This window comes from Podarcis bocagei, assembly GCF_964188305.1.
Source record: "Podarcis bocagei genome assembly, chromosome: 16".
Classification (NCBI taxonomy): Eukaryota; Metazoa; Chordata; class Lepidosauria; order Squamata; family Lacertidae; genus Podarcis; species Podarcis bocagei.
In genome coordinates, this window is record NC_138142.1 from 34,599,070 (window position 1) to 34,619,240 (window position 20,171).

The 20,171-nt window shown below is 51.8% G+C and overlaps 1 protein-coding gene across 1 annotated transcript in view; it reads right to left on the reverse strand.

The window, feature by feature from the left end:
* LOC308575202 (ephrin-A3-like) overlaps positions 1 to 20,171 on the reverse strand; it is a 58,109-nt gene that overhangs the window by 11,686 nt on the left and 26,252 nt on the right. The window lies entirely within an intron of this gene.

The window sequence follows — 20,171 nt, forward strand, 5'->3', positions numbered from 1 at the left end:
CTTGAGTTCATTAGGGTGGGGTAGGGGGAAGGGGGTATGTAAAATGCAAGAAAAATAAAAATGGAGAGCAATGCATTTTTCTTGGCCCACCAAACACATTGGGGGAAAAGTTTCCTGCAATGTAGGGGGTTGAACTAGATGACCCTTGTGGTCCCTTCCAACTCTATGATTCGATATGTGCAAAGACGCGTGCATATAAGAACAACAACAACATTTATACCCTTCACATCTGGCTGGGTTTCCCCAGCCACTCTGGGAACGGCATCCAGGAAAATGCACACATTGGTGAAAATAAGATATAAAGTTTCCTTGTATTAGAGAAAGGTGCTTGCAAAAAGGTATTAGCCAAAACTGCATGCATAAATGTGTTTATCGGGAGAAAGTTGCGCAAAAGAAATGAATTGCCAAAAAGAAAAAAAGAAAATAAATGAATTGCAAATTGCTGTGGAAATGTTGAGAACAGCATTTAAGATTGGAAAAATTAAGAAAACAAAGCTAAACTGAAATGGACAGATTCATCCATCCAGGCGGGGGAAGGACTCTCTTTATTCCGCCACCAGTAAAAATGGTGCCAACATATCCACATATAGTTAGTCAATGTGGACCACAACTCCCATTATCCCTGCCCATTGGTCATGCCAACTGAGGCTGATGGGAGTTGTAGTCCGAGACCGACGTTGTTGTTGTTATTATTGTTGATGATGATTCAATTTATATACTGCCCTTTATCCAAAAATCTCAGGGCGGTGTACACAGCGTTAGAAACTCCCATTGTTCTAGGCGCATTTTGCAACAGGGAATTTCATTAGCGTGATCTGTTTCTGAGCCCTGGGCGCAGTACTGTGCCTAAGATTTCCGATTAAAACTGCAGAGTGGAAGGAAAGGACCACCTTTTTCTGCCTCCCCACTTCCAGCCACTCTCTGAAGACTGGTGAAAAAGACCCTCTTAAGAACATTAGGGTTGGGGGTGGGCAGAGGAAGGACTAGATCATGTGAAAGTTCATTCATTTTCAGCTTCGTATTCTTGTTATGAAAAAAAGTGTGTTTAGTTCCGTTGTTGTGCTCATAACCCTGGTTTGTGGTGTCATCTAACACTGGGTGTACACCATTAAGAACATTGTTTTTCACTGCATTGTTGAACTACAACTCCCATCATCCCTGCTTTACACCTCTGCAGGTGCATTTAATATGTGTTCCCTGATTGGTTGGGACACGTGTCAAGGACGGGTGAGGAACCTGCGGACAGCTGGATGTTGCTGGACTACAGCTGCCATCACCCGTGGACACAGGCCACAATGGCTGCGGCTGATGGTAGCAGGAACCCAACAACATCCTCTTTCAGGGTTATCACAGGCTGGTTTCTTGGGGCCACTGCGTGAAGATATCAGTCCTAAGCACGGGGAAAACAGCATGTTTGTGTTGTGATGGTGCACAAAACCAGACTGAAGTATGAACCAGGCCAGCCACTAAAAATCAGATCCTTCTCTGTGTCCCATCCCTCCTTCAGGAGGTGGGTGGCAATCGATTACGGGGCCTTTGTGGTGGTGACCCCCCAAAAAACCCCTCTGCTGCACCCCCTCGAGAAAGAGCCACCGGTCTCCTCCTCATTTCCCCCTTTCCAATCCCCATGTGCTATTTAAATGCTGCCGAGTGTTCTGTTTATAGCCCCATGTGTGAGATTTTAAAGATGGATTTCATTTTTAGGTTTTTTTAATCCCGTATCTAAATTTTACCACAAATTCTATAAGTTGTGCAGCCGCCCGAAAGCCTCGCGAAAGTGGGATGTGGGCTGGTAGTTGGTGGATCCATTATTTACATAAAACGCACTGCCGAACTCTTGTGATTTGAAGGCAATCCCAGGAATTATTTTTTCAAGGGGGGAAAAACACACCCACACACTTTCTGCCGAAAGGGAGAAAATTCCAGCAGCCAGAAGGAAGCTGCGCCAAAGAGAAAGAAGTGGGGGGGGGGGGTATGAAGAACTTGAAAAGGGATGCTGAGGAGCAGGGAGGGGAAAAAGCCCTTTAAGCAGCTCTCCAAGCTGTTGAAAGACACGGAAGGAACAGTTGCAGTCTAGCTCTAAGATAGCTTCCTTGCAATGATAATGGCCCTACCCACCCAGAGGGCTAGGCTGCTGATGGGGACAGGCTAACCGCAAGCAGCTCACTCTGTTGCAGGATGAATCCCAAGCTCAAGTTAGTAGAGCATGAGCCTCTTAATCTCAGGGTTGTGGGTGCGAGCGCCACGTTGGGTAAAATATTCCTGCACCGCAGGGGGTTGGATTAGATGACCCTCATGGTGCCTTCCAACTCTAGGATTCTGTGAAGCTTAGATCAAACACTCTAAAATGTGGTTAAGGGCTCTTTCCAGGGAGAAGAAAGGCCCTCTCTCCCAGCTCACAAGCTCCACTTAAGGTAGCCCCAGAAAGGCTGGAAGGAGAACCTTAATACAGTGGTACCTCGGGTTAAGAACTTGATTCGTTCTGGAGGTCCGTTCTTAACCTGAGGTGCCTCTTTGGCTAATGGGGCTTCCCATTGCTGCCGCACCACCGGAGCAAGATTTCTGTTCTCATCCTGAAGCAAAGTTCTTAACCCGAGGTACTATTTCTGGGTTAGTGGAATCTGTAACCTGAAGTGTCTGTAACCCGAGGTACCACTGCACGTTTGTGTGGAAAGAGGAATTATTATACTCAAGACAATCCGTCTTCTACACAATTATTAAGCTTAATAGATAATTTTATTTATTAGATTGAGGCTTCCTGCAAAGGAAGGAAGCGTATCCATGCTAACACAATTAAAACATATCAACCCTGATTCAATTAAAATGTCCACAAGGCAGTTTAGAACAACGTTCAAAACTTCTAAGAGCAATCACCCAGGCCGCATTCGTGCCATACATTTAAAGCGCTGCGATACCACTTTAAACAGCCATGGCTTCCCCCAAAGAATCCTGGGAGCTGTAGTTTGTGCAAAGAGTTGCTAGGAGCTCCCCCCCCCCCAATCCTTCTCCCAGAGATACAACCACCAGAGTGGTTTAACAATTGATCCCTCCTCCCAGGGGGAACCTGGGAATTATGGCACTGTTGTGCTATAGAGGCCTCCTAACAACTCCAGCAGCACCCATAGCAAACTACAGTTTCCAGAATTCTTTGGCAGGGGAAGCCATGATGGTTTAAAGCAGTATCGTGGTGCTTTTGAAGTACAATGTGAATGTGGCCTCTCTCTCCAGCAAAGAATTTCAGGACTGGCAGGGACAGGATGTTCAGTCATTAAACGCCTTGGCAAACAGGAATGTTTTTACATTTCTCCTCAAAGAAAACAGCGAGGGAGACTGACGCACCTCACCAGGGCAGGTGTTTGTTCCACAAACGGGGCATGGCCACCGAGGAGGGAGGGAGGGGGGAGGGAGGTCCCATCATGTTTAGGGGGCCCCCAAGATTTGCAGAATCATAAATTGTAGAGATGGAAGGGGCCACAAGTGTCATCTACTCCAACCTCCTGCAATGCAGAAATAAGCAGGTGTCCCGTACGGGGCTCGAACCTGGAACCTCGGCGTGACCAGCACCAGGCTCTAACTCACTGAGCTATCCAGGCTGACCAAGTACAACTTTTCTTTTAAAAAATCCAAGGGGGAAATCCTCCCCTAGGGAAGAAAAAAACACACACTATGAGAACTGACAGCTGTGGGGCTGTTGCAAAATTTGCCCATTTGCAAAACTGGGGTAGGGATGGAATGGAGTACCCTGGCGGAAGGGCATGGCTGGCACCCTTAGGAGACGGGAAACAGACCCGCTTAATTGCATGTGTGTGTATTTTAGTGATGCATCTGTTCTTAAAAGGAATCGGGCCTCCCCTCTGCTTGATCTCGTTTATTTTCCAGGGCAGGAGTTGCAACTCCCAGCCGTTTGCTCAATTTGTAAAGTTGACAAGGGGAAGGCACAGGAATTCCGGCTGCGGCCCATCATCTGCGCCCCCCCCCCAAATAAATAAATAAATCCCGGCAGCTTGTTTTGCCAGAGCTGGCTGGCAAGGGGGCAGCCGAGTCTCCCCGCACGAGCCTCCTCCTGCCAGTGCCCAAATCTCAGGGGATCGTGTCGGAGAACGCTGCGCTTCACACACCCCTCCCTGTCTGTTTTGCCCCTCCTGGGTGCCAGCTCCTAACAGGGCAAGAGGGATTTCGGCCTTTGGGCGGGCGCCAGGGAGTGCCCAAGGGGGTTGTGCTGTGCCAACGCTTCCCATCAGGGGCTGCTGCTGCTGCTGTTGCTGCTGCCACCCAGCAAGGGGTGAGTGTGTGAAAAGAGGAAAAAAAGCTCACACAAGGGCCGCTGACGCTAATTGCATCCCACTGAGCAATTAAGATAACTTTGCTGACGAGCAGGGGCAGGCAAGAGCAGAGGTGGAGGTGAAGGGTGGGGTCCCTTGCAAAGAGAGGAGCAGGAAAAGTGCTCCTCTACCCTACTCCTCTCGTTTTCCTCTATTGAGGTATGCTCTGAGAGAGGGGGGGGGAAACATAGACATCTGTGCAGAGGTCTGGGCTGAATGGCCACGTTAACGCACACACCATATCTTGAAAGCATGTTTTCCCCTCCAAAGAATCCCGGGAGCTACAATTCCCAGCATTACCTGTGAAGAGGGACTGACTGCTAAACCAACTCTGGAAATTGCAGCCCTGTGAGGTTCTCTACCTCCAATAGCCAAGGCATCAAACCAGAGCAGTATTTCCCCCACCCTCCCACCGCTAAGATGGTATTACCCAGAGACATTTGGGACAGAGAAGGATAGAGAAGGCTATTATTTGCATGACAGCTAAAACCAAACCATTGTGTTCAGGGGCAGTATAAGACTAAGTAACAGTGCAAGAAACTCAGATATATAAGCTGATCACCAAATGGCACCTTAAAACTTGGTTACCATGACCACCACAACAGAATGTTTTTCTCAGTAAGTTGTATTATTATTATTGTTATTATTATTATTATTTGCATTTCTATACCGCTTTACATTTTAAAGAAAACATCTCAAGGCAGTTTAAAACATCAGATAAAACAATCTGGAAGAAAACAAATGCAAACTTCCAGGAAAATATTTCAGATCTAAGGGACATCCTGCTTTCCCCGTTTACCTCCTTAATTTATAGAGCTGCCCAATAGCAGAAGTACTCTAGGAAGGAAGTGTGGTGTAGTGGCTAGAGCGCCAAGCAAGGGGTGTGGCCGGGGGGACAAGGGGCTGCCTGCAGCGAGTTCAAATCCCCTCCGGTTTTTATGCATTTGGGGAGGCACAAATGGACTCTGGCCATTGCCTTCACTGCCTCAAGGAAGCTGCCCAAAGCTGGGGGCAACTTGCAGAACGTCCGGGTGCGAGAGAGAGCCTTAGAAAAAGGAGAAAATCTTGTTTTCCGTGTGTGGAGTGCGGAGGAACGGCAGCCAACCCGCCCGTGACGCCCACCCCTTCTTCCCCACTTTCTCCACCACTGCTGGCACTAATCCTGTTACCCGTTAATGCTCTAAAAGGGCGCCCCTGGGGAGCTTCCATTACGCTGATCCTGAAACGCAATGCCCCTCTGATGTGCTCAGGGGAGGCCCCAGCACTGCCTAATCCTGCCTGATTGGGAGCCCGGGCTTTGATAATCCTGACAGGCTGACAGGCCGCACACCAGCACGCATGCACGGCTCCGCCAATTAATTAGCCACGGTCTCCGCGCAGCACTGAACCGGCGGCACGGAGGGACGTAACCCTTTGCGCCACCAACGGGGGGGGGAGCGAGATGCAAGGCGCCAAAATGCCTCTAAAGACCAGGCGCTGGGGACAGATTCCAGGGGGCGGCTGGGCATGAGACACACGCACCCCAATGTGTGTGTAGGTGTGTCTCGTGCCATGGGGGAACTGGCTACGGGCTGCAATGGGGAAGCAGAACCTCCACAACAAGTGGCAGTGTATCTTTGACGGTCAGGGGAAATGCAACATGGGGAAGGCCTTTGGATGAAAAAAGAGGCTGGATTAAAAGAAGCTTGTCTGGCCAACCCAGCAGAGCAGTCCTTATAAGGAGGGCCGAGATTCTAATTCATAAGCTGCTGAAAAGAGGTGTCTGCTATGGATGCTGAGAATGGAGCTTCCTCGTGCAGTGGCAGTCTACCTCCAAATGCCAGCTGCCAGGGCTTGGCTGCCGTCGGTGTGCCTGTTTTGTGAAGTTCTCCAGCGCTGGAGGCCTGGGACCGGGAATCCAAAAGAGAACGAGGCTCTTATATCCTTTGGCATGTCTCCTATTCCCCAGTCTCAGATCCCAAATCTGATGCTCTTATCATGCAATGTAGTTCTGCTCTTGAGAACTTGCACACTGTAGCGGTGGAGACAGTAAGCGGTGAACCTGAAACTCAAGCGATCACATCTCTGCTCTGCTACTGTCTCAGGCCCCGAGGCCAGGCCTCCTTACTAGAAATCCTTGGTATTGATAGCACTCAGAAAGGAAGAAAAGCACTCATTACATGCTCAGGGGGCTCCCCCCTCTTATTACTGAAGTAGCCGTGTTTGTCCACTGCCCTGCACCCCAGGAACTGAGACCGATGTAGAAGGCTGCTAATACCAACTGACCTCACAGCGTCATTGTAAGGATTATCAAAATCAAGAACACAAAGCACAGTGGAAGCTCAAAACGACTGCAAGCTAAGTCTGGTGGAATATTCTGCACTGCTGAACTACAACTCCCAACACCCCTGACCATTGGCCCTGCTGGCTGGGACTGATGGGATTTAGAGTCACACCTCTGTGAGTTCATTTAATATGTGATCCCTGATAGGTTGGGACGTGTGTCCAGTATGCAGTGGGGAGCCTTTGGCCCTCCAGGTTTTGCTGGACCCCCATCACCTCTAACCATTGACCATGCTGGCTGGGGGCTGATGGGAGTTGCAGTCCAGCAACATCTGGAGGCCCACAGGCTCCCCACTGCTGTCCGACAACAATTCTTCCGCATGACGTTCGTACATGGACAGTTCACCACGTCCCCGTTCTGTACCCATGCTAGGAAGCCAGGGGCAGGTTCACACACAAACACACACACAAACACCCTTCAGCAACTCCCTGCGGCTCCCATCGCTTTGCCACTGTCATCTCCTCCAGATTTCCAGCCCAACGAGCAAAAGCGCCTTGTGTGCACATCTTGAAATCGGAGGCCTCGACGAGAGTGACAGGCAGCCTCTCTCTCCACCTTCCTTTCATGCGCGAGGAGGGACCGCCACACTGTGGCTGGAGGTGCTGCCATTGTCGCCTCTCCAACAAGTCCCGTGCCCAGGGGCAGGACAGCAAAGGACCCTCTTCTGCTGTTTAGAGGAACAGGAGTTTGCAGCTGATGCAAACTGCATCTCTTTTCAGCTGCTCAAAAACGGTCCTCCACAAGCATCGAAAGCAGCATCTTTGGCCAGGGATGTGAGGTCTCTGGGGCCCTTCAGATGTGCTCAGACTCCATCTCCCATCAGCCCCCAGCCAGCATGGCCCATGGTCGGGGATGATGGGAACTGGAGTCCAGCAACAACAGCTGGTGAGCTATCCCTGACCTGAGGAACCTGAAAAGTCCTGGGTTCAAATTTTGCCTCTGTCACAACCTCTCTGGCTGAGTAAGCCACTGTCTGACACACACAGTCTCACACACACTATTAACATCTGGAGAACTGCAGGTTCCTCAGCCCTGCTCTAAGAAGCAGCATGGCTCAGTGGGTAGAGCATGAGACTCTTGATCTCAGGGTCATGGGTTCGAGCCCCATGTTGCGCAAAAGATTTCTGCATTGCACTGGGGGTTGGACCAGATGCCCCATTCTGTGATTCTGTGCTGCACGGGAGAGATGCAAGAATTCCTTTCTTTGGAAGAGGCATATTCGCTCTCAAGATACCGCATTTTTCGCTCTATAAGACGCACCAGACCATAAGGCGCACCTAGTTTTTGGAGAAGGAAAACAAGAAAAAAATTATTCTGAATCTCAGAAGCCAGAACACCAAGAGGGATCGCTGCGCAGCGAAAGCAGCAATCCCTCTTGCTGTTCTGGCTTCAGCCATAGCTGCGCAGCCTGAACTCGCTCCATAAGACACACACACATTTCCACTTACTTTTTAGGAGGGGAAAAGTGAGTCTTATAGAGCAAAAAATACGGTAGGTAGATACCTCTTAAGGGCTGAGAAGGGAGACTTGCAGCTCTCCGGACAGTGCTGGACTCAAGCTTCCAGCAGGGCTAATGGTCAGCGGTGCTGGGAACTGTAGTCCAGCGACATCTGGAGGGCTGCAGGTTTCCCCACACCTGTCCTTGGCACACCTCCCAACCAGTCAGGGATCACACATTCAGCTGCACCTACAGAGGTGTAAAGCAACCGTGTCTTAAGGCTGCCAGGGTACTTGTATAGAATTCTTTTAAAAGCACACAGTTCCAGCACATTTTCAACAGGCCCCCGATTCAGGAGGCACCTAATGTTTTCGCCAGGGTACAGGAATCCGCAGCAATAATATACATGTTCAATATGCATCTCCCCCTCTTTCCTGGTCCCCCCTAGGAACCGGCAACGCGGCTTCCATGTTAGGATCTGTTTAAATAATACAGAACGGTGCCCACACAGCTCCCTCTTAAAATTTGGCAACGGGAGCTTTTTGCAATCAATGGCCTATTCTGTAGGCGTTTAAAAATCGATGAACGCTTACCCCCAAAACCCAAGAGGTAGAAGAGGATGAAGGGGAGGCAGAAGAGGGTTTGCAGCTGGAACAAATCCAGCCTCGCAAGTCCATTTGCACAGGCTGGAGAAACACCGGCGATCGGGGTGCAAGTGGGGCTGCTTAGAGAAGCAGGTCTTCAACCTTTATAGATCCAGGACCTGCCTTCAGCCCAGATGGGCATAGAATCACAGAACTCTAGAGTCGGAAGGGACCCCCGGGGGCCATCTATCCCAACCCCCGGCAATGCAGGAATCTCAACTAGGTCATCCCTGACAGATGTCCATCCAACCCCTGCTTAAAAACCTCCAGGGAAGTTCTCTCGCACACTGTGCTTCTCCCCCGTCAGCTTCAGCTCCCCACCTGCTCCTAGATTTCCCCTGCATTAACGCAGGCCTGATGGGTTGCAGAAGACCAGGCCTCGTGCCATGCACAGCCCACAGCTTTCACCACCCCAGGCTCCCAGCCTGGGAGAAAGGCGCTCTGCTAGCGTTCAGAGGCACCATCCCTGGTTGCTAGGCCTGAGGTGGGGCAGCAAAGACACAGCTTCCTTGGTCTGCCTGCCCTTTCTCAGGGCTGTGCCAGCTAGGCCCCTTGGAAGTGCGGGCAGCGCCACAAAGCAGGCAACGCATTCTCCCTCCCCAAAAAACCCCACACACATCAAGGTGCAATGATCCGCCCCAGAGCAAAACGGCTGCCTTTGAAGTGGTGTGAAAACGGCGTCTTGTGAAAAGGGAAGAGGCCAAGGTGGGTCGAGGGAGGGGTCAGCCCTCATTGCGCCAGAGAAGCAGAAAGCGGCTGGCAGAAGGCCGCAAATAAAGTCAGGCGATCCCGCCCCGGACTAGCCCCTCACCGCCACTGCCGCACCCAGCCAAGCGAAATTCCTAAGCCAGCACCTCAAAGGGCAGTGCCCGGATTTCTGCAAGAAGCCTTGGCCGGGCTTCCAGACCTGCCTGGGGCGCACGACCAGGAATAATCCCAGGCATTCAAGATCCCTGACAGGTTGGGACCTGCCTGCGTTCGTCAGAGAAGCGTACGAAGGTGCTGTCTGTTGGGTCCGGCGGCTCACCCTGTCAAGGCCAGCGTTGTCTTGTCTGGGCTGGCAGGGACTCCCCAGCTTCTCCAGCAGAGGGCAGGCTTTCCCTTTGCCTCCTACCCAAGTTCCCACATCAGGGGCAGGGACACTCTGGTCCGCAGGCCTCGCTCTCTTGCCCACAGATTTTTTTCCACCAGGCCCGCCCCCTGCTTAGAACCATAGGAAGCTGCCTTTTGTCACCAATAGTCATTGAGCTCAGTGCTGTTTGCACTGGCTGGCAGCACCCAGTGAGGCAGGTTAGGCTGAGAGGCCCAGTGAGCTTCATGGCTGACGGGGGAATTTGCACCTGGGTCTCCTCAAAGACCCGTGTGGGTCATGGGTGGCACTGTGGTCTAAACCACAGAGCCTAGGGCTTGCCGATCAGAAGGTCAGCGGTTCGAATCCCCGCGACGGGGTGAGCTCCCGTTGCTCGGTCCCTGCTCCTGCCAACCTAGCAGTTCAAAAGCACGTCAAAGTGCAAGTAGATAAATAGGTACCACTCCAGCGGGAAGATAAACGGCGTTTCCGTGCGCTGCTCTGGTTGGCCAGAAGCGGCTTAGTCATGCTGGCCACATGACGGGGAAGCTGTATGCCGGCTCCCTCGGCCAATGAAGCAAGATGAGCGCCGCAACCCCAGAGTCAGTCACGACTGGACCTAATGGTCAGGGGTCCCTTTACCTTTTACCTCCTCAAAGTACCAGGCATATGATGCAAAAGGCCCAGCTTGGCTGCAGTCAGTGTGGGGAAAGGAACCAGGCACTTCCTTGAAGCTTGAACTTGTTTTATAATGGATTGCTTTATTTGATCTTTTTAATGTGTTGTAAACTGCTTTGAGTCTTTTCCTTTAGGCTATAAAGCGGTATAGAAATGAAATCAACAACAACAACAGATTTCATGGGGGTTGGGGAATGACACCTAGACATTCTGTTGTGGCAAACATAACCTAGGCTACAGGTGCCATTTGGCGACCAGCTTATATATCTGAGTTTCTAACGCTGCTTGGGCTATGCACCCTTTGCTGGGAATAAAGTCTCACTGAGCTCCCTTCTGGATAGGTATGCATAGGATTGCACTTTGTAGCTGATCCAAAGCTGAATGTAAGACTGTTTGGGGAGGGGGGACAGAGTCCCTTGTGCTCAATGGAAATTATATAGTGAGCTCAGATCACTGCTCTCTATCCTCTTGCTGGGGAAAGCTCCTGTGCATTTTTGCGCAGGGAAGACGCAGGCAGTAATTCAGCTCAAACACCGCCTCCCTTTTTTGTAAGTGAAGCTGCAGGCAAAATTCAACAGGGACAGCAACCTTTCCCCTCTACCCCAAATGACAGGGAACATCCCCTGTTGAACCTCTGCCTGCATCCTTACCCTGGTAAGCAAGCGGGTTCCGACCCAGCCGCAAACTTCTACTTAGGTGCAAAACAACAGCCAGAGTCCCAACCCTCGCCTCTCCCCATGGCTCAGGAGAGAGAGAGAGCGCTGCTGAGGGTGCAAAGCACCCCCCACAGGGATTGCTTCCTGCAGTGGGACCTATTAGAACTATCAGCAGCCTGGTAAACAGTCTCAGGAATAAACTGAAGGGCTGGAGAGGAGAATAAATTTTTCTCAGGGCTAAAAATCGGAGGCTGAGCAGCGATTTGTCTAAACCAGGGGCAGAGGGGTAACCTGCGGCCCTCTGGATGTTGGGACTCCAAACCCCATCATTCCTAGCCTGCATGGCTGGCGGTCAGGGGTGATGGGAGTTGTAGTCCAGCAAAAAAAACATCAGCAGGCCCCACATCACACTTCACCCCATTTCCAGAATTTAAAGGAATCCAACTAGTGCCAAACGGGGGGTTGGGTGATTTCCAATGGTTTATGTAAATGAGTCCATTCACATCCATGTGGACTAGAAACTGCCCTTTTCTGTTTTAGGTGAAAGCTGCAGTTCGCCTGCACTTCCTGTTGGGGCAACTGCTGAGTAGGGGAACTGAACCCTGGGCTCAAAGGTCCTCAACTCCAGTACTCTGAATATCCGGCTGTTGCCACTCATTCTTCCCTTGCAATCTCCCTCTGGGTAGTGGTGGTCACCTGAGGCTCTGGTCCATGTGCCACCTCCAAGGGAGATCCGGAAGGTGGAGAGCACTCCCCCCCCCCTCAAGCCTATTCAATTCTCTCCCCAGGGCATCAACTTTCTCATCACTTTTGGACCACACAATGGCATTTTTATTTTCCCAACCGTTCAGATAGCACAGATCAATTGATGTTATACAGTGGTACCTCTCTGGATGTGAACGGGATCCGTTCCGGAGCCCCGTTTGCATCCTGAAGCAAACGCAACCCGCGTTTGTGCATCTGCGCGGGCACAGCTCGCGATTCGTCGCTTCTGCGCATGCGAGTGACATCATTTTGAGCGTTTGCGCATGCGGCAAAACCCGGAGGTAACGCGCGCCGTTACTTCCAGGTCACCGCGGAGCGCAACCTGAAAACGCTTAACCCAAAGCTACTTCAACCCGAGGTATGACTGTAGTCTTATGTTTTGGACACGCTAATGCACGTCAGGGGGAAGGGCTCAGGGGCGGGACGCCCCAAGTTCAATCCTCTAGTATTGCCAGGGAGGGCAGCCTGAAACCCTGGAGAGCTGCTGCCAGTCTGTGCGGACCAGCAGTTCCCAAAAGGGGGTGGCCAGTGGCTACTAGCCACAACGCCTATGTTCTCCCTCCACGCTCGGGGTCAGTGATGTGCCTCCGTTGCCGGGAACAGCGAGTGGGGAGAGCTGCTCAGCTCCTCTTGCAGGATGATGGAGGAGACGGGACTCCTGATCCGGCAGGCCTCTTAAGTTATTATGACTCCTCTACACACACACACACACACACACACACACACACACACACACACACACACTGCAGTGTGGTTCCTTGCGCTTCCAAAAGGACCTTGAGGATGCTGGAGCCACACCTCAACTTCTCCAAAAGAGAGCGCAGCTGCAAACCGCCAACAACTACCCCAGCACTCCCCTCGGGCCAAATCCCCGCCCAGGATGACGCTCGGCTCCTGCCCAGGCGAGTACAACGTGCTGCTGTGCCCAGCCACTTGGATGCTGTGCTGAAAAGGACACCCCTTCCTGCCATAACTCACTTGCGCCCGTGGCATCCCTTGGCTCTCTTCCCCAATGGAGGGATCTTCTCCCCCCCTCCCCATACCTCTCCCAACTTTGCAGCAGAGCTGGGGAAGGGAAGAGCTCTGTGGGTAGGCAAGGGAGAGGCTCAATGCTTGGGACCTTCTCTGCACCATCCCACGGGGTAGGGAAAAATGCCTTTTAAAAAGACAGAGAGAAGAGAGCCCAGGGCTGGCTACTATGCACCACACATGCCTATCAGTTGCTGGGTGCTATATAGCAGGGTATAGAGGAGGAGCTGCTGACAGGCAGAACCTCCATGTTCAGACGCAGTCTACCCCCAAAAGCCAGTTCTCCCCAGATGTAGCGGCTGGGGCCTGCAACTCCCCTCATCCCTGACTAGTGGGTGACACTGCCCAGGTTGAGGGAGGCTGCGGCAGCAGGAGGGCCGTTTCTTTCGTGCCCTTCTTGGGGCAGATGGTTGGCTCCTTTCGGAAAGAAGATACAGTGGTACCTCGGGTTAAGTACTTAATTCGCTCTGGAGGTCCGTACTTAACCTGAAACTGTTCTTAACCTGAAGCACCACTTTAGCTAATGGGGCCTCCTGCTGCTGCTGCGCCGTCACCACACGATTTCTGTTCTCATCCTGAAGCAAAGTTCTTAACCTGAAGCACTATTTCTGGGTTAGCAGAGTCTGTAACCTGAAGCGTATGTAACCTGAAGCATATGTAACCTGAGGTACCACTGTACTAAGGACTAGGGGGGCCCTTCTGGACTCCTGCAAGAGGGCGGTCCTAATAAGGCACAGAAATGCCTCTTAAGCTCAACACAGTGACGGTCAAGCATCCATGTCCAGAGATAGTCTACCCTGGAATACCGGAGGACAAACAGCTGGGGAGGGCAAAACATCTGCTTTGTACACAGAAGGTCCAAACCCCAACGGCACCCCAGGTGGGAGAGAGACCCACTTGGGAACCCTGGAGAGTGGCTGCCAGTCAGAGCAGGCAGTACTGAGCTAGATCGATCAATGGTCTGACTTAGTATATAGCAACCACCTATGTAACTCCTGCAATTTCACGCCCTGCCTGTGAGTTTCCTGGGAGGGGTCTGGAGAGCCCCACCTGGACCCAAGATGCTGGAACCAGAGCCCCCTCCCCAACTGAACTACTCAGCAGCAGTTTTCTGTTAGCTTCGGCAGCATCTGGAGGTCTCCCTGCCCCTTCTGCTGGCGCGTGGAGGGTTAAGGCACCGCGGCGGAACAGGAGCGACATCGCTTCTGCACGGCTGGGTTTTTAGAACAGGCGCTTTCAGGGCAGAGGCACCTTCCATCATCCTGTCGGAGCCGGGCAGATGGATTTCCCCTGGCAGAACCGCCAGCAACGAGCGCTGCCCGGGCACGGCGTCCGGCAGCCCAGGAACCCGCCAGTGCCCCCCGAGATCGCTGGCAAGTGGCAGAGGACAGAGGGTGGGGGGTGGAAGGAGAGGTGCCAGGGGTTGCCCATCTGCCAGGCTAAAAGGGGGGCTGGTGGGGCAGTGCAGTGGGGACGGCCTGGTGCCTGCTGCGGCGATGGCAGAGGGTGGCCACGTGGCAACAGAGAAACGGGCAGGGCTAGGGGAAGCAGTGGGTGGGCGGGAGAGAGAGGATGTTGTACCCAGAATGACACATCGAGGAGAACTGGGCTCTTGGAACAGGCCAAGAAACCTCCTTCCTCGATGCGTTCCTGCTCAATGCTACAGCGGCCAATGAAAACGCCTCAGGGAGGGTTACCAGCAGGGCATGATGGGAATATCCTTCCCTCGTTATTAGGCCTCAGCATCTGGCAAGTCAGAAGCAAGACATGGGGACTTGTGCTCTCCGGCAGCTCGTGGCTTAGTGGCAGAGCATCCACTTTGCACACAGAAGGTCACAGGTTTGATCTCAGGTGTAGGACTAGGAAAGGCTGCTGCCGGGACCCTTGTCGAGCCCCTGCCAGTCAGTGTAGGCAGCACTGGGCTAGATGAGTCCATGGTGTGACTCAGTACGAGAGAGTTTTGGGGAAAGGAACATCTGCTTCACATGCAGAAGGTGCCAAATTCAAACCCCGGAAGTATCTCCGTATAGGACAAGGAGAGACCCTCTCTCTCTCTGAAACCAAGGAGAGCTGTTGCCAGTCAGTGGCGATAATACTGGGCAACGCAGACCAATGTTGCAAATAGATAAACAAACCCAGTGGCGGTAAGTTCCATAGGCTAAGTGTGCATGCAGAAGAACCTCAGAGTTCCATTTGCCCATTGAGCTTTGGCAGATGGCTCAAACGCAGGTGAACGCCAAGCAGGCAAGGACAGCGCTGGCGTTTAGGCCCTTGCTTAATATTCTGCTCATCCCAGACCTTCCCTGAGGCGTGATCCAGCTATGCTGCTGTATTAAATCTGACCTACTGATTTTGTGAAGTTGTTTTGTACTGGTTTTATGAATGTAATTCTATGGTTGATTTTATGCTGTTTATCACCGTGCTATATATATATATATTCTCACCAGGTCTGTGACCGCACAATAAAATTTGCTCTTGGGTCTGTGACTGGAGAATAAAATTTGTTGATGTTGCTAGATTTGTTGTTGTTGTGTGGGGTGGGTAGGTGTGTGTGTGCGTGCGTATACACACACACACACACACCAAAGGGGCTGTGCCCTTGCTTGCTCCACTCACCGCCCCCTTGCCATTCCGCCCCCCACTAAACCCCTATACAACCTGCCACCCTAACATCCTGCAAATATAGCATTGTGATGTGGTGCTACAAATCCTCCCAAGAGGGCTGCGTGATGACCGCCTTACATTTTTATGTATATAGGAAGATATACTTAGGTATTATTAATGTCACTGAAAATTTTGCAGAATAAACAAGCACACCATCTGAAGCCTTTCCGAGTACAGATCCCTCCAACATCCAGCCTTTTACCTCTTTTGAAAAACTTTCAGGCCATTTGTGCCTTTTAAGCTTTGCGGGTGGGGGGACGGGACACAAACAAACACCCCCCCCCTGTTGGCCTTCTAGCAGCAAGACGTCGCAAAGAGCCAGTCTACATGTGGTTATGCCAGGGACTGTATGACACTGGCTCAGAGGAGACCTCCACCCCGCGGTGCAGGCGGCCACTCGGGCCTCTGCTCCAGCTTTGCCTTTTGTGCGTCGGGAGTGGGGGGGGGGTGGGGAGGAGGGTATTGATCGGCTAAGAGCAACACAGCTCATTGATTTTACACTTTCTTTCCCCGACAGAGTACACAGCAGCACAGACTTTGGCGTGGGGGGAGGCGGGAGTGGGCAGGAGAGAAGAGGGGAACCTAGTTATTGGAGATGGGTGAAGGGTGGGCCCACTTTCATGCCCCCAAAAAGCTGGGGGGGCACAGGTTGGCCTGCTGAGCTCAACTAGCCAACAGAAACATTGAACTGGAGATGAGGGACTTCAAGCCTGGAGACTAATTGTGACCCCCCCAGGCATCTCCATCAGGCCCCCAGAACACATCCTTCAATAGGCTGTGCTCTGTACTTTCCTTGATGTTTTTTTGCCCTGCTGGAATATGTCCATGAACTCTCATAATGTTTCTTGCCTGCCTGGATGGAGGAGAAGATAGAGGGTGGGTGGGTAAGAAATAGTATTTTGTATAAAGGTGAAATTTGCATTTGCTGCTCCACCCACCCTCTGGCCCCGCCCACCACCTGCATGTGGCCCCTGGAAGGGAATGCGGCCCTCGGGCAGGGAAAAATACCCCCACCCTAGGCTACAAAAGGACATTAGGAGAGAGCCCTGCTGGATCAGGCCTTATAAACAACCCCCTAGTTCCGCATGTGCAGGGGGTATTCGGGGAGGGGTGGTACTTTTGGGGACCCACACATCGTGCTCCTTCTGGGCTACTTTCACCTTCGGTTCCCCACCCTGAGCTCAGCTCTCACCTATGGCTCTTAGAAGCTGGCAGCATGCGACAGAGGCCACACCTGGGGAACTGCTTTGACTGGCTGACTAAACCAAGTCACAGGTCTCAAACCCTTGGTGAGTTAGGGACTTTGGTGCTGGTAACACAGCGGTTTGACTTCACCCCCAGAGGCACACTCCATTGTCCAGCATCCTGCTCTCCCAGGGGCGCACCGAGATGCCTCGATGGGAAGCCTGCAAAACAGACCTGAGAGTACACAGCTACCCTCCCCACTTGTGATTTCCACCCATTAGCCTTCAGAATTACCTCTGCCAGCGAAGCCTGCCTGCCCCCCCCATCCCATTTATTGGGGAAGAGCCAATTAAAAGCTTCCTTGCCTGCCCTACCAATTTGAACGGGCGACCAAGCGCGCTATTTACTACAAGCCGAAGTCGGATTTATTGCAAATAAATTAATTGATCTGGTTGATTTCTATTTAGCGAGGAAGAAAGTAGAGGCCTGCAGGGCGCAGAGAGAGGGCCTGACTTCTCATTTGTCTGCCCAGGCCTTTGTGTCTCCCGTAGGAACGCAGGAAGGTGCCCTATACAGAGTCAGGCCACTGGGTCCCTCTAGCTCAATAGTGTCTACACTGACTGGCAGCAGCCCTCCAGGGGTTCAGAAAGGGGACGTTTCCAGTCCCTCTGGAGATGTCGGGAGATTGAGCCTAGGACATTCTGCATGCAAAGGTGCTACCTTAATCTTTTGTTGGAAGCCGCCCAGAGTGGCTGGGGAAACCCAGCCAGATGGGCGAGGTATGTATGTATGTATGTATGTATGTATGTATGTATGTATGTATAAATAAATAAAATTATTATTATTATTACTACTACTACCATTGAGAGAAAAGCAGTGACAAACCTAGACAGCATCTTAAAAAGTAGAGACATCACTTTGCTAACAAAGGCCCGTATAGTTAAAGCTATGGTTTTCCCAGTAGTGATGTATGGAAGTGAGAGCTGGACCATCAAGAAGGCTGATCGCCGAAGAATGGATGCTTTTGAATGATGGTGCTGGAGGAGACTCTTGAGAGTCCCATGGACTGCAAGAAGATCAAACCTCTCCATTCTTAAGGAAATCAGCCCTGGGTGCTCACTGGAAGGACAGATCCTGAAGCTGAGGCGCTAATACTTTGGCCACCTCATGAGAAGAGAAGACTCCCTGGAAAAGACCCCGATGTTGGGAAAGATGGAGGGCCCAAGAAGAAAGGGATGACAGAGGACGAGATGGTTGGACAGTGTACTTGAAGCTACCAGCATGAGTTTGACCAAACTGTGGGAGGCAGTGGAAGACAGGAGTGCCTGGCGTGCTCTGGTCCAGGAGGTCACCAAGAGTCGGACACGACTAAACGACTAAACAACAACTACCACTGAGCTACAGCTAGATGACTCAAGTATACAACACAGGTATGGTGCTAACACAGGAATAGCCAATGCACAGTCCTCCAGATGGACTACAATTCCTATCATTCCCAGCTTGCGTTGTCAATGGTTAGGGATGATGGGAGTTGCAGTCCAGGAGGGCACCAACCCTTGGTGTAGCACAAAGGTGATGAACATCTGTGACCCTCCAGATGTTGTCAGGATCCGATTTCCATCAGCCCCAGCCGGCAGGGCCTATCACCAGGGATGATGGGAACTGTAGTCCATCGCCATGTGGGGGGCACCCTACAGGTTCTCCATCCCTGGAGAGTGTCAAGATCAGGGGCCGGGGGAGACCCAGGCTCTGCCATACAGCCTTGGGCACTGAGTCATTCCTCCTAGGCCACCTCACAGGCTTCTTGTGGAAGCAAACAAATCTGTTGGGAGGAAAATGTAAGGGGCAGAATGTTTGAAGAGCCAGAGGCAAAGGTTGAGATGTTTGCAGCAGGAATGACTTCACTCCTCAAGTAAATACACCTCAAGTTTTGTGCTTTGGGGAGAGGGAAACAGAAAGCAACATCACCCTGGCAAGAGAAGCAAACTAAAAACACTTTCTTTTATTTCCTCCCTCTCGCCATCGTCAGCCCGACAACAGCCACGCGGGTAAATCCCCAGTAAATCTAGAGGCTGCCCGCTTTGGCTAACAAGATCAATGGGATTTTTAATTGAGTTTTAATTAAGCGATCAATCTGCAGCTGGCAACTCAATTAAGGGGTCCGTGTGGCACCAGGGAGAGCGCGGCCCACCCCCAGCGGCACTCAGGTTGTCTGCCACAAGTCGGGAACGCCCGTCTGGACACCCCGGCCACCTGGGCTCAGGGACCCCAACACCCCAGTACTGCCCCCCCGTTAAGCACTGCAGTCCCGTCTCTCCCCCCGCACACATGTCGCCTTTGCAGGAACAGCTATTCACACTCGGCAAGGCACAAGGCACCCAGTGCCACACTGGAAGGCATTTGCACAATCGCAAACTTAAAAGCAGCCTTGCTGGATCACGCCAAAGGACCCAGCTACTTCAGCAAACTCCCAGCAGCCAAGCTGGTTCTTCCCCAAGTAGGGGAATGGGAAGTTGCTTTTTACAGAGGTCAGACGACTATGTTAGAAATGCAGATATATATAAGCTAGGTGCCAAATGGCTCCTTAAGCCAAGGTTGCAGTCGCCAAAACAAAACATTTACAGTGGACGCTCGGGTTGCGAATGTGATCCATGCGGGAAGCACGCTCGCAACCCACAGTGTCCGCAATCCGCAACGCTGCATCTGCGCACATGCAGGTTGTGATTCGGCGCTTCTGCGCATGTGCAAAGCACAATTTAGCACTTCTGTGCATGTGCTGAAACCCAGAAGTAACCCGTTCCAGTACTTCCGGGTTCGGTGTGGTGCGCAACCTGAAATCATGCAACCCGAAGCGTCTCTAACCCGAGGTATGACTGTAGTTGCCATTTTGGGGCAAGACGGCTCTCAAGTCTTACTTTCCAAATGTTGGACTGACTGCGATTGATTCTTGGTTAAACATCTGGCTAGTTCAGATGACAACCTGAACATTTATCTTGGCTTGTTCTTACCTCTTTGATTGTGCGGATAAAATATAACTGATCGAATTCTACAGGATGTGTCGCTAGTATGTGAAAGCAGTCCAGATCCAATGATCCCCAGGCACACACCTCCATCCTGGAGGTGATCTTCACTTGATCACAAGTGGTCAAAAGCCAGGTGCAAAATGTGCCTGGGGCCTGGCTAATTTCAAACACTGGTCCACCTTAGTTCAGTGTTGTCTACACTGACTGGCAGCTCTCTAGGATTTCAGACCAGTTCTCTCCCAGCCCTGCCAGGAGATGTCAGGTATGGCGGAAACGTTTCTCAGCCTAAATTCTGGCACTCTTGACAGGCCCTGGGGCTCTGTCCTCGTTCACACAGGCATAAGCACACCTCCTAACTCCCTTCGTTGACATTTT